General features: G+C 35.6%; 1 long non-coding RNA gene across 1 annotated transcript; it reads right to left on the bottom strand.

The window, feature by feature from the left end:
* Positions 1-6,320: 6,320 nt before the first annotated feature.
* On the bottom strand, positions 6,321-8,633 carry LOC133865443 (uncharacterized). The gene is made up of 3 exons (XR_009899733.1): positions 8,470-8,633; positions 8,327-8,392; positions 6,321-6,629 (listed from the first exon to the last, which is right to left on the bottom strand). It is a non-coding gene; the product is annotated as an uncharacterized LOC133865443 (long non-coding RNA).
* Positions 8,634-12,892: the final 4,259 nt, after the last annotated feature.

The raw sequence follows: 12,892 nt of genomic DNA, 5'->3' as shown, positions 1-12,892 counted from the left end.
CCTGCACTTGGGTTTACACTCTTTTTGACATAGCAGTTAGAAAAATGACTATTTTAACGAAATGACCATTGTAAAATATGACTGTAAGAAAAATGTCCATATGAAAAAAAAAAAAAAAATGTTTGAAAAAAACGATAGTAAAAGAAATACAATGTACTGTAAGGGAAAAGGGAGGGTTCATCTCCTGTATATAAAGCCAATGCACTATTAGTTTATTTTATCAAGCAAAATACTACCTTTTTTTTCGTAGTTTTTAGTTTGGAGTGATATTTGGCTCATAACTTCTTCAATCCTAAAAAATGACCCCTGCTTCTTAAATCCTATGATTCGTGATCGTTATTTGGTTTCTTGTGATGATTTTTTGGTGATACTATGTTGGTGATGATGAAAAATAAGATGGTGATTATGCTGCTAGAGATGAGAGTTTTATTTGGTGTTTTTTGGTAGAGATGAGTTTTTAATTAAAATGAATAAAATATTCTAAAATTTATTGTTTTAATAAAATAAAGGAGGAGTTTAGATAAGTTGTTGGAGTAAGGACTTGAAAGGTGGTTAGTTAAATTAGCAAAAGTAGGTTTTGGCAAACCATTTTGCATAAAAAGAATTTACATAAACCATTGTGAGTGCTCTAAGCGACATAAAACTATCTAATATTTTACGTCCCTTTTATTTTAAACGACATGAATATAGTTTTTTTACGTCATTTAATTTAAATGACGATTTTTCACATCGTTCATAAATGAATGACGTCAAAATTTATATTTAGGGTCGTTCAACTTAAAGGACACAAAAATAAACAACATAAAATGCCGATTTTTTAGTAGTGCTAGTTCAATCAGGTACGGCTCTAACAATCATTGCATTCACTTTGTTGGACTCATAGATAATATACCAGCCCATGGACCATGAGTCATTGGAAGGAACATACCCTCTTCAATCACGAGGAATAATGATCCTAGAAGTTGGCTTTTTAGTCGAGCTTTCTTGAATTGTGCAAATTTTGATTCTTTTCATAATTTTGAATTCATGGATAATAAATATTCTATTTTTATGTCAAGCTTGGATGCAAGCAATTCTAATAATTATGCCCCTAAATTCCACCTTAATGCCTCAATCTCATGCAACAAAATTCAAGACAGAATTTCTACCTAAAATTAGTAACTTTGGTTACAAGTAACAAGACATAGTATGTCCATAGAGAAATAGCATTAACAACATGTAGATCATCACTTATTTTTATGCATGCAATTTGAGTAGAGCATCTCCAACTGCTCTGCCCTAATGATCGAACGTTGCTTTAAAACAATCGATCTGTACAGCCCTAAGCAGAACGATCAATCATTGCTTTAAAATGATCAAACAATGACAATCTCTATGCACATAATGGTTGGTAATTTCAACATGAGCTAGTGGGAGAGAGCCTATTTAAGGTCTAGGTCAAACCTTAGACACTGTTTTGTTACTCTTCAGCCACCAAACCGTAGAGAGAGAAATAAGAGAAGAAGCAAGAGGATCCTTTGCAGGGTTTTAGGTCTCTACCATCAAGAAAGGTAAACCATATGCCCAAAGCTTGGTTCTTTCATGTGATATGCTTGTTCAACCCTTATGTTTAGTGTGTATGGACTTAGAGTGATTTTTGATGGTTTGATGATGATTCTAGGGGTAGAAAGTGTAACGTCCTTGACATTTAATTAACTTATGGCTCGTTTGGGTATGCGATTTTTTGAAAAATTGTGAATACCAAGAGTGTTTTTTGAAATTACGTTTGGGTGTGTTAGAAAACCTGAGACAAAATTAGAAAAATTTGGATAAAATCTGAGAAAAATTTGATGTTTGAAAAATAGTGTTTGAAAAATAGCAAGTCACCCAAACATGCCATAATAATAATTAAATAGGTGTACCCCCCCGCCCCCCTTTCAAAACCTATTTAGCAAGTAAATAAGTTCCAAGGTGAAAATAAATATTGACTTCTAAAAGAACCAAGTGTGTGTTTGTGTGCAACAAAATATCTTAAATGCAGAATTTAAAGAAGACAAGATATTTGTTGACGAAGTGGAAACTCTGTGAAGAGAAAAACCACTCCGGGGCAGCCAAACCCAGGAACTCCACTATCCAAAAACAAAGCAAGTTACAAAGCACTGGTACTCACAAAATCCATTGCAGTAGTCATACCTTTAACTATAACACGAAGCCCATCGTGAACGCTTCCCAACCAAGTCTCCTACTTGAAGGGGTCTTTGATGGATTTCTTTACCTTAGGGCCGACCCCTAAGATAGACTTCACACGAACTATTGAGCACACACCAGCAACGGCAGAGAGCTAGTAGATCTTCAATTCTTCCTAAACACCTTCTCTAAGCACTATGGAATTCGATACAGAATTCATACAAATTACAAGCCTAGAGCCCTCTATTTATAAGCTTACAGAAATCCTAAATCTATTCAAAATCGAACTCTGGTTATCAAGCTTCCGGACGGAAGTTAGCCTCGTCTGGACTGTCTTCTGCGACGGCTTGGCAGAGCGTCCAAACGGTCTTCACTGTAACTCCTTTTTGTGCTCGAAAAGGAAGATTGGAATATTCTGAAATGCTGGACAGCGTCCGGACGTGTTGCCACGTTGCCCAGATGTCTTGCAGAGACTTCTCAAACAGTGTCAATTGAAATCCAACTCTGTGTAGGAATTGGAGAAGCTTGACCTAGCTTCCGAATGGTGTTGCTCTGACGTCTGGACGTATTCAATGCTAAAGCTTCTAGACATTGCGAGGCATCCAGATGCCTTCAAAGGCCCGTCCAGACAGTTGCACAGGAACTGGTTGTTTTGACTTGGAAACTGCATGGAATCTTCATGGACATCTTCTAGAAACTTGTGATCAGTCACATGACTTGAAATGAACACTGTCTATATTATATGAAGACTCTGAATAGAAACCGATCATCCTGTTTAAATTATAACCATAACATAAAGTGTTTTTGTCATCCAGAATGTAGCCAACATAAAATACTAACACAAGGGATCTTTCTGTAACACCTCAAAATTAATTATTTGATAATCAGAGACCATCAGCGCCTTGCAAACTAACTCTGTCACTGCAAGGATGGACTGGGAGGCCATTTGTGTCCATCCTTGGAACTCGAATAGCTCTGGGATCCTCTGTGAGTACTTCCTAATGTCAGGACGATCTACTCCATGCTCCACGAGAAGGGCTCGTGCATAGTATCGGATGGCATGCCAAGAAGCTACCTCAGCATCCATAAATCTCGTGGTGTCGAAGCTCCGAGCTTATGGCGCCTCTGTTGCTGGTCTAGTGTTCTCTATCATCTAGGTCGGGGTATATCCCTCAGCTGACATCGAGATGCCCGACTCTTCATTCTCTATTCTCTACCTAGAACAGGATTGGGAGGATGACCCCTCAGCTGCATCTCGTGACTGTTTCTACAATCCCAGCATATGTGCCATTGTCCTATTACAACAAAAAATACTATCAATTTCTATTTTAAGTGTAACCCTAGCTATGCCTAGTGACTTTACAAATTCCAGGATAGGTGCGGGTGTAGATTTCAAACAGGGTAACCCGTATCGAATACCGGGTCGAGTTAAGAATTATGGTACAGTGTAACCCAAATGGTATGGGTTGAAGATATTACAAAAAAGGTTATGCGTGGATATGGGCATAAGTCCTAATGATGTAACCTTGTCGGATGGTTGTGAAATGATGAAATTTCCCCTATGGGCATTTCCTTGGTTTCACATTGGGGTGAGAGTCCTAATGGTGTCAAAAATGGGTGGTTTTGGTAAGGGGCTTTCATTGGAGCATTTCATCGAACACTTCGCGTTTATGAAATTTTTGGGCATGGCGAGGTAACGGGTCAAGGCCAAAAACATGGTTACAACCATAGTGGGACCTAATCTAACACATCAAACACAACAATCAACAAGAAATTCTTGGGGTTTTAGGTATTTTTGGATTTTGGCATAAAATCCCCAAATTCGAATGGGCTTGGTTCATGGGCATCGGAATCTAATCTACCCAACACTCCCAAATAATTTTACAACAATCCTACTACATCTATGTGTCGTGATTTTAGCATTAAAACAAGAAATCAAGAAAGCCCTTATTTGAAATCAATAATTGAAATCATGAAAGTTTTGAGAAAATAATTTATTTAAATTGAAGTTTACCTTGAATAATCTTTAAATCAAACATAAATCTTCAAGGAACAAGGGAGATGTGGCTGCAAATTGCTTTGAAGAGGTTTGGGGCAAGAGAATTTGGGAGAAAATGAGATTTGAAATGATTTTGGGCATTTTGAAAACCTAACTTATATCATTCTGGGTAAGGTCAAACGTTCGCTATTGAACGTTCGGCACATCCTTCAAATGTCCAACCAACATTAATATTTTTTTAATACTTCAACTTGATAATTTATTTCAAAATGATAGGTCATTCAAAATCCCTTGGAAAGAAAATAGTTCTTTAAATCGCGACTTCATAACCAAAAGCTATTAAATTCCTTTTTCTCTTTTTGGAAATCCTTTCAAAACAAAAGAGAGTTCACTACCCCAAAAAGGCAACCCAAATCTATCTATTTGGTGCACGTGTGACCTAATTGTTCTAACTATAAACTTCGGATTCCTAAAATTACTTGTTACTACTGGCATTGTCCTCAGCAAAGTCCTCGGATGGATCTTCTTCTTCTTTGATCATTGTTGCATAATCCTTCTCGATACTAAGGAGAAAAGCTGTCCTCTGGCGATGTGTCTCCTTTCGAAGTACTCTGACCTTCAGCATTTATATCTCGTTGCATCCCATCTCTGCATACTCATTAGCCACACAGGACATGTGAGCTGTTATCTCGCACCTCCTTTCCATGCCAAGGCAGGGGTTGTGTGCTCCAAGAATTGGCAAAAAATCCCTCACTACAAATACATTGCGACATTTCCACTTTACTGGGGTAAAGACACTGCCGAGGTCCATTTTCGTGCTTAACTCGCCATTTGAACTCTCTTCTCCAGATGATTCATTCTTAGCTTGCACGTTATGATCATTCTTCATGAGCTCAAGCCTTCGCGTCGCAGAAAGGGACTTATAGCCTGTGCATATGGTCCGTACTTCGGCAACTAATCTCGTAAAATTACCTTGTGCCTGCGCCGGTCATGCATCTCCTTGTGCAAAAAAATCAAGTAGTTGCAATACGGTGACTAGTAAGCTTGTACCCACATACTAACAAACCTATTTCTACCACAATTAACATAGGTTGTTACTTAGCCCGCACCTTGTCGTTCAATTCATAACACCCAAAAGTCTTAAATCTATTCTATGCTCTAGTGTTTCAGAACTAAAACCTACTTGCATAATAAACTATTCTCAGATCATCTTCTGTGGTTGACAAAGTCGAATGCTCTAATACCATATTGTAACAGCCCCAAAATTAAATAATTATATTTACTTAACTTGGAGTATTGCTCATAATGTCATCAAACCAATTAACTAGTAATTGGTTGAATTCACCATGCTAGACTAATTATCAGAGTATACTATAGCGGAAAGCGGAATTAAATAATCTAATATTTCTAAGAATAAATCTTTAAACAGAATATGTATCATCAATTATAAACAGAAAATGCCTCCAAATAGACATTTCTATTGCAGTAACAGATAACTACTAACTAATCCCACCTGAAAATGCGAACCATTCACTTGGCATCTTCATCCCAGCCATTCACTTTTCTCTCTCAAGAACCTCTCTCTCACAAGGTCTAGGGTTTGCTGAAGTGCAAGAATGAAAGATAAAGGTTGAGGATTGTGGTTCACTATTTATAGGCGTGGGGAAGGGATAAGGTTGTCTGAGATGATTGAAAATTTAAAGTTCTTTTTAGGAGTGATCGAATGTTCGGGATATACTTCTAACATTCGGGGAAATGACAACTTGAACATTCCACGGCGAGGTTGAACGTTCGTGAAAAAGGACAACTCAATCGTTCTAGTGGGATATCAAACGTCTGACTACAGTAATCATTGAACATTCGGTTAGGGCATGAAAGTGACAATTATATTGGTTTATGGAAGAAGAAATTGTTTTTAAGGATTCATTGGGTTTCTTTTTAAATGTTTATGAAAGAGAGTTTCCAAATTAGGAAAGTTTATATTTTAAGAAACTTTCTAAACCGAGAAATTTATATCCTCTATACATGCAAAGTGTGACGACCCTTTTTTTTTTTTTTGTACAAAACATTTATAAAACATAAAACAAGTCATCACAGTGGCACAACTATGTGTCGCTCAACCAACATACGTACATTCTCCATATCATGTACCTGATATTCAGAGTAATATCTAGCAGCGGAATAATTATAATACTAAAAATCATAACGGAAAGCACATCTAAAAATAACAAGTGGTGCATACAAAAGAGCTATTTATCTGTCTAATTGTTTAAGCCTTACAATTACCCATTAATACAAAAGAATGGCTACACAAAAGAATATGTGACACCTACATCACTAGCCATATACAAAATACCCCAAAAGAGTGAACTCCATAGTCCAACTCAATGCGACTGTCACAGAGTACTTCAATCGTAGTATCCCAAATACGCAGCTACAGGGTCCTCCTCTAAGTCAGGTGTACCTGTAGTCACATTAACATCATCTGTATAGGTTAAATGATGAGTTCACTGTCTCAGTACATAATACCGAGACCTCAGTGATATTAAACTAACTGAGTTTTTGCAATGAACCAACTTTTCCATTTTAGTCTTGCGTAGACTATAACAGCCACCAATCTATAAAGTTTTGTTTGAAAACCCCCATAGCTGATATAGAAAACACCGACTAATATAAAATATTTAAAGCATACTATGTAGCTGTGAATATATGTAGAAGTTCCAGTCATCCCACCTTGGAAGCTTTTACATATCGACCTATCTACAATAATACTTTTCTGTTGGTAGCTCAAATGCACAAAGATCTAATGTCATTAACTGTGATATCACTGTGCCTTAGGGCATTACAACTTCATGTCTATGGCACATAGTTGTCCAAGCGGTTACTAGAGTAAAACTCTAATATTCAAGCACTTCTTACTGATGTACCACGACAATCCATTTACCTACTCCCAAAACACAATGTATCCCAACCAATAGCGTCACATCCAAGTACACCAAGCTGAAAACATGTCATTTCGCTCTTTAGTACAAGCATACTATCATTCTCCGAATACAAGTAACACCGTATCCTAAGGCATTACAACTTCATGTCAATGACAATACATCTACCTACTCACAGGACACTGTATTACACATACCCAAACAATGAAAATACCCTTGTACCTCCAAACTCAATGTTCTTAAATCATGCAACCAGACGATAGCAGTGTACATAAGCTCTTTGTCATTAAAACTGTTAGGCATACTAATACGTCTAGCAAACTACACATAGTAATTATGGAAACCATACACAATATAAATCATTCTATATATGCTATGCATGCTGCTGGGCTACTGTTAAACTGCTAAGCTGGGTTACTGCTAGTTTACTGGGTTAGTGCATGATGTATGCTATATGCTCTATGCTCGGTGCTTGACTAGTAAGTATTGCCTTACTGAATCATGTTGTTAAATCATATTTTTCTAAACAATTTAATACTTCATCCAAATTATGCAACACACAATACTAAATTCTGAAACTATCCTTGATATATTTGAACATATTCTAAAGTACTCAAATCAAGCAAAACAAATATATTTAACATACAGTTGGTTCGGATTTATAAAACAATATATACTTTGCAATTCTATAATACATAAAAATAATAGTTTCTCAGTGAGTAGAATACTCACCTGGACTGCTTGCACACCAACACTAACAAGTCCTAGGCTCAATCCACAAATTGCCGTTGAACACAACATATTGTATCCATTTAGTTTCCATCCAATAATTACACTAATTATCACTTAAATCGCTCAAGGACTATTTTACCCATCAATTGCCTAAACTCATACTTAACAATATTCTTATGCTTATAAATAAAACCCCAATTTTATACAAACTACTAACATTAAAACCTAATCCCATAAATATTTATTTTTACAAAACCCATGGTTAATTTGGAATTAATCATCACTATAACCATAATTAACCCACAAATTAGCAATCTAGGTTTTAAACATTTAAAAACCCCAAATTAATATAACCCATCAAATTAGGATTTCCCTAAACTAAACCCCAATGACAATATTACTAACACAATGGCATTTACTAAGGGTTAATCTCATAAATACCATGAAAATCAAATACCCAAAAGGTAAAGCTTGAGGAAAAGCTTACCCAAATTCACCAAACTTCAACCTAAAGTTTGGGTAGCCTTAAATAAGTTCCAATAAGCCCAAGTACCTAAAGAATATAGATGATTAAACTCACATTTAGGATTTTACCCAAAAATCACAAAATCATGAGTTTAGTGTTTTTACCTTAAACAATCGATAAAAACGTAGATTCGAGTACAAGGATCACGTTTTCGAAGAAGGATTGAAGATCCGACCGTTGGATCTTCGTAGATCGCAATTTTTCTACTTGAAAACTAAGAGGAACCCTTACTCTCTCTTTTTTTTTTTTTTTTTTTTTTTCTTTTTCTTCCCTCTGCCCTTTTTGGTTCTGGACTGAAAAGAGGCATTTTGCCTCTTTTATTTCACCTGAGGGGCACACAAACGTGTGCCACCTCACTTCTCTTCTTTTTTTTAACTGAAGGGCCAGATGGCCCCTCATTTCGAAATGGCCATTCGGCCATTTGTTTTATTGGTCGTACGGCCTTTCAAATGAAATACATACATACATACATACATATATATATCTTTTCTTTTCTAATTTCTAATTCCTTTTTTTTTTCTAATTCTTTTTCTTTTCTTTAGACTTTAAAATATTCAATTGCATTTTATTTTTTTGGCTACTATTTACAAGTCTATAGGATTAAAATAAAACATGTTTTATTTTACCACACCAAATAGACTTATTTTATTTTATCCTAATAAATCCATTAAATATTTTCTCGGACATTACATCCTACCCTTCTTATAAAAATTTCATCCACGAAATTTGGACATTAGACCGCTAGACGATCATGCAAACATGCACTTCTATAGAGAATTTAAAGCTCAGTCAATATGAATCAAAGAATTATACTTAGGTTTACTCAAACAATAGGGGATATTTATCCCACATCTATTGTTCACGTTCCCATGAAGCTTCCTCAACTCCGTGATTCCACCATAAGACTTTCACGAGCGGGATTGTTTTGGTTCTCAACTGTTGTTCCTTACGATCTAAAATTTGTACGGGCAACTCCTCATATGTTAGGTTAGGCTGAATATCAAGAGGCTCGTGATTTATCACCTGAAATGGATCATGAATGCACTTTCGCAGCTGAGAGACGTGAAAAACATCGTGAACGCCTACCAAGTTAGGAGGCATTTCGATCTTGTATGCCAAGGAACTTATTTGCTTCAACACCTTGAATGGTCCAACATACCTTGGACTAAGCTTGCCCTTGTTGCCAAAACGACTCACATTGCACATTGGCGACACCTTGAGATACACAAGGTCACCAACTACAAATTTTAACTCACAACATCACTTATCTGCATAGCTTTTCTGTCCACTTTACGCGGTAAGCATGCGCTTCCAAATCAGTGCTATCTTTTCTTTCATCACCTGAACTAATTCTGGCCCCAATAACTGTCTCTCACCTACATCATCCCAATATAGAGGCGATTGACATTTGCTCCCATACAACGCCTCATAAGGTGCCATGCCAATAGTTGCATGAAAACTGTTATTATAGGCAAATTCAACTAAAGGCAAATGACGTATCCAGCTTTCCTTGAAATCCAACACGCACAACCTAAGCATATTCTCTAAAGTTTGAATGGTTCTCTAGGATTGGCCGTCGGTTTGCAGATGGTAAGCCGTGCTAAAGTTCAACCTTGTTCCCAAACCACAATTAACCCACAAATTAGCAATCTAGGTTTTAAACATTTAAAAACCCTAAATTAATATAACCCATCAAATTAGGGTTTCCCCAAACTTAACCCCAATCACAATATTACTAACCCAATGGCATTTACTAAGGGTTAATCTCATAAATACCATGAAAATTAAATACCCAAAAGTTAAGGCTCGAGGAAAAGCTTATCCAAATTCACCAAACTTCAACCCAAAGTTTGGGTAGTCTCAAGTAAGCTCCAATAAGCCCAAGTACCTAAAGAATATAGAGGATTAAACTCATATTTAGGATTTTACCCAAAAATCACAAAACCATGAGTTTAGTGTTTTACCTTAAACAATCGGTAAAAACATAGATCTGAGTACAAGGATCACGTTTTCAAAGACAGATTGAAGATCCGACAGTTGGATCTTCGTAGATCACAATTTTTCTAATTGAAAACTAAGAGGAACCCTTACTCTCTCTTTTTTCTTCTTTTTCTTCCCTCTGCTCTTTTTGAATCTGAACGGGGGCACAAACGTACTCCACCTCACTTCCCTTTTTTTTTTTCTTTTTTTTCTTTTTTTTCCTTTTTTAACTGAAGGGCCAAATGGCCCTTCATTCCAAAATGGCCATTCGGCCATTTGTTTTATTGGCCGTGCGGCCCCTATATATATATATTCTTTTTTTCTTTTCTAATTTCTAATTCCTTTTTATTTTCTAATTCTTTTTCTTTTCTTTAGACTTTAAAATATTTAGTTGAATTTTATTTTCTTGGCTACTATTTACAAGTTTATAAGATTAAAACAAAACATTTTGTTTTATTTTACCACACCAAATAGACTTATTTTATTTTATCCTAATAAATCCATTAAATATTTTCTCGGACATTACACAAAGTGTAATATGATTAAGTATAGTATCAAGAAGTAAATGATAAACATGTGTTGAGGTAAAACTTTAATTATTGGAAAAAGTGCACATACCCCCATCAAATTACTACCCGATTGTTAAGGTTCTCCCAAACTAAAGCTTGTGTTAATATCTCTCTCAAACTACCAAAAATTTTCAATGTCTCTCTCAATGATAAAAATACCCTTAATAAAAAATAAAAATTAAAAAAATAAAATAAAATAAAATCCAATTTTTTTTGGGAAAGACCTCAATGCCTGAACCCCAAGAACCCGCTTGGATGCGGAATTAAAATCTGCCATTGCTATGGCAATCTCAATATGACGGCTCTGAGGTTTGGCATATAAACAAGGCAATTTCCCATAAAGCAAACGGATCAAAAGCAATATTGCAAGATAAACCAGGTTCGATACAATAAGCAAATGAATCAAAAGGCAAAAAGATCTCACAGTAAACCGAAACTTAAAAGCTTCAGACGCAAAATAAAAGAAATTCAAAGCAGTTTCGGGATTTAACAGAGAAGAAAATTTGATCGTAGTCGGAAGGGGACAAATGGGGCATAAGTGCTTTATACTTGGAAGAATCAAGATATGAGTTTGAGAGAATAGAAGTAACCAGTTGGGTAAACTCTGGTTGTAAGGTTGTGGATGGCTCTGGAGCTGTAATGGCGGCGGGGGAAGCTGAGGCTGAGGAGGTTGGTCCATGTGGTGGTGGGCGGCCTCCTTTTTTTATTTTTAGTTTTAATTTTTAGTTTTTTCTTCTTTTTTCGAATCTATAGGGATATTTTTGTCTTTTTGCTAGCTTTAGGGGGACATTAATGCAATCTTTAGTTTGAGGTAGATATTGACAATCAGATAGTAATTGGAGGCAGGTATGTAAACTTTTTCCTTAATTTTTTTAAGTTTCTACTGGGTCTATAGAGAAGTTAGTACCGCAATACCAAAGTTAGGATGGAGTGTACCACACTGAAATTACAATTACGTGAAGGTATAACTATCACTAAGTGCCCATGTTGAGTGCACCTTATAGTTAATCAACTGGCCATGACATATTTGAGGTCACGAGTGTTGCCAGATCCATAAAGGTTGAATTGCACAACCCTAAGCATACCAGACGTAATTGTATGTAAAGCCATATTTTTAAAGTTACAAAGTACATGTTTTATGTTAGTGGGCAATTTTACATTTTATTTCGAAGTTACACGTATTATGCTAATTGATCTTGCTCACGTTATTAAATGTCTTTACCAAAGCCAACCATTTTAACTCGGTTTGAAATATTACATGTTGAACATTTGGCTCGCCCCTTCTTTTTCTGATTTAGGTAGCCAGGATACATAGGCTCTTCGGGCAATCATTGCATTAGCATTTATGTTATGTTGAGCTATATTGTGCATGTTTTTAGTTTTTAGTTTTAAGTAAGTGCCTCAGGGCACAAATAAAAAATTTATAAAAAAAAAAAAAAAAAAAAAAAAAAAAAAGGGGGGGGGGGGACCATTTGACTTATTCATTTATGTTATAAGGTTCTTATCTATATAATAACCTTATGTTTTCGTAAATTATTGTTTTTGTCATGAAATGCTTATAGTTTATTTACAAGTGATCTGGGATTCCTATTCCTAATTGATCTAGCTTGGTCATATAGTACGTATACTTACATTTGAAATTAGTGATCTTTTTTTATTTCCCTTTAGGATTTGTATGAAGAAATGGATAATCCAAGTGTTAAGAGTAAACATTAATAATTTTCTACATGGAAATGGACGAAATGGTAAACCAATTCAAAGAATTTCCCGCACAAGTATTCATAAATAAGATTCCTGCCAAGCTATTACATTTCCTCTGTATTATAACGAGGTATCCATTGAGATTCATTTTAATTATATTACGTTACTTTTCTTCTCTTTTTTTCCTCAGCAATATAAGAAATAACTCCCTATTTAATTTAAACTTTTCTCTCTTATTTAATTGAACCCACTTTCACATAACTGTATAAAGGAAAAG

The sequence above is a fragment of the Alnus glutinosa genome, chromosome 4 (assembly GCF_958979055.1).
Source record: "Alnus glutinosa chromosome 4, dhAlnGlut1.1, whole genome shotgun sequence".
NCBI lineage: Eukaryota > Viridiplantae > Streptophyta > Magnoliopsida > Fagales > Betulaceae > Alnus > Alnus glutinosa.
This window is presented reverse-complemented; position numbering and strand designations above follow the sequence as displayed.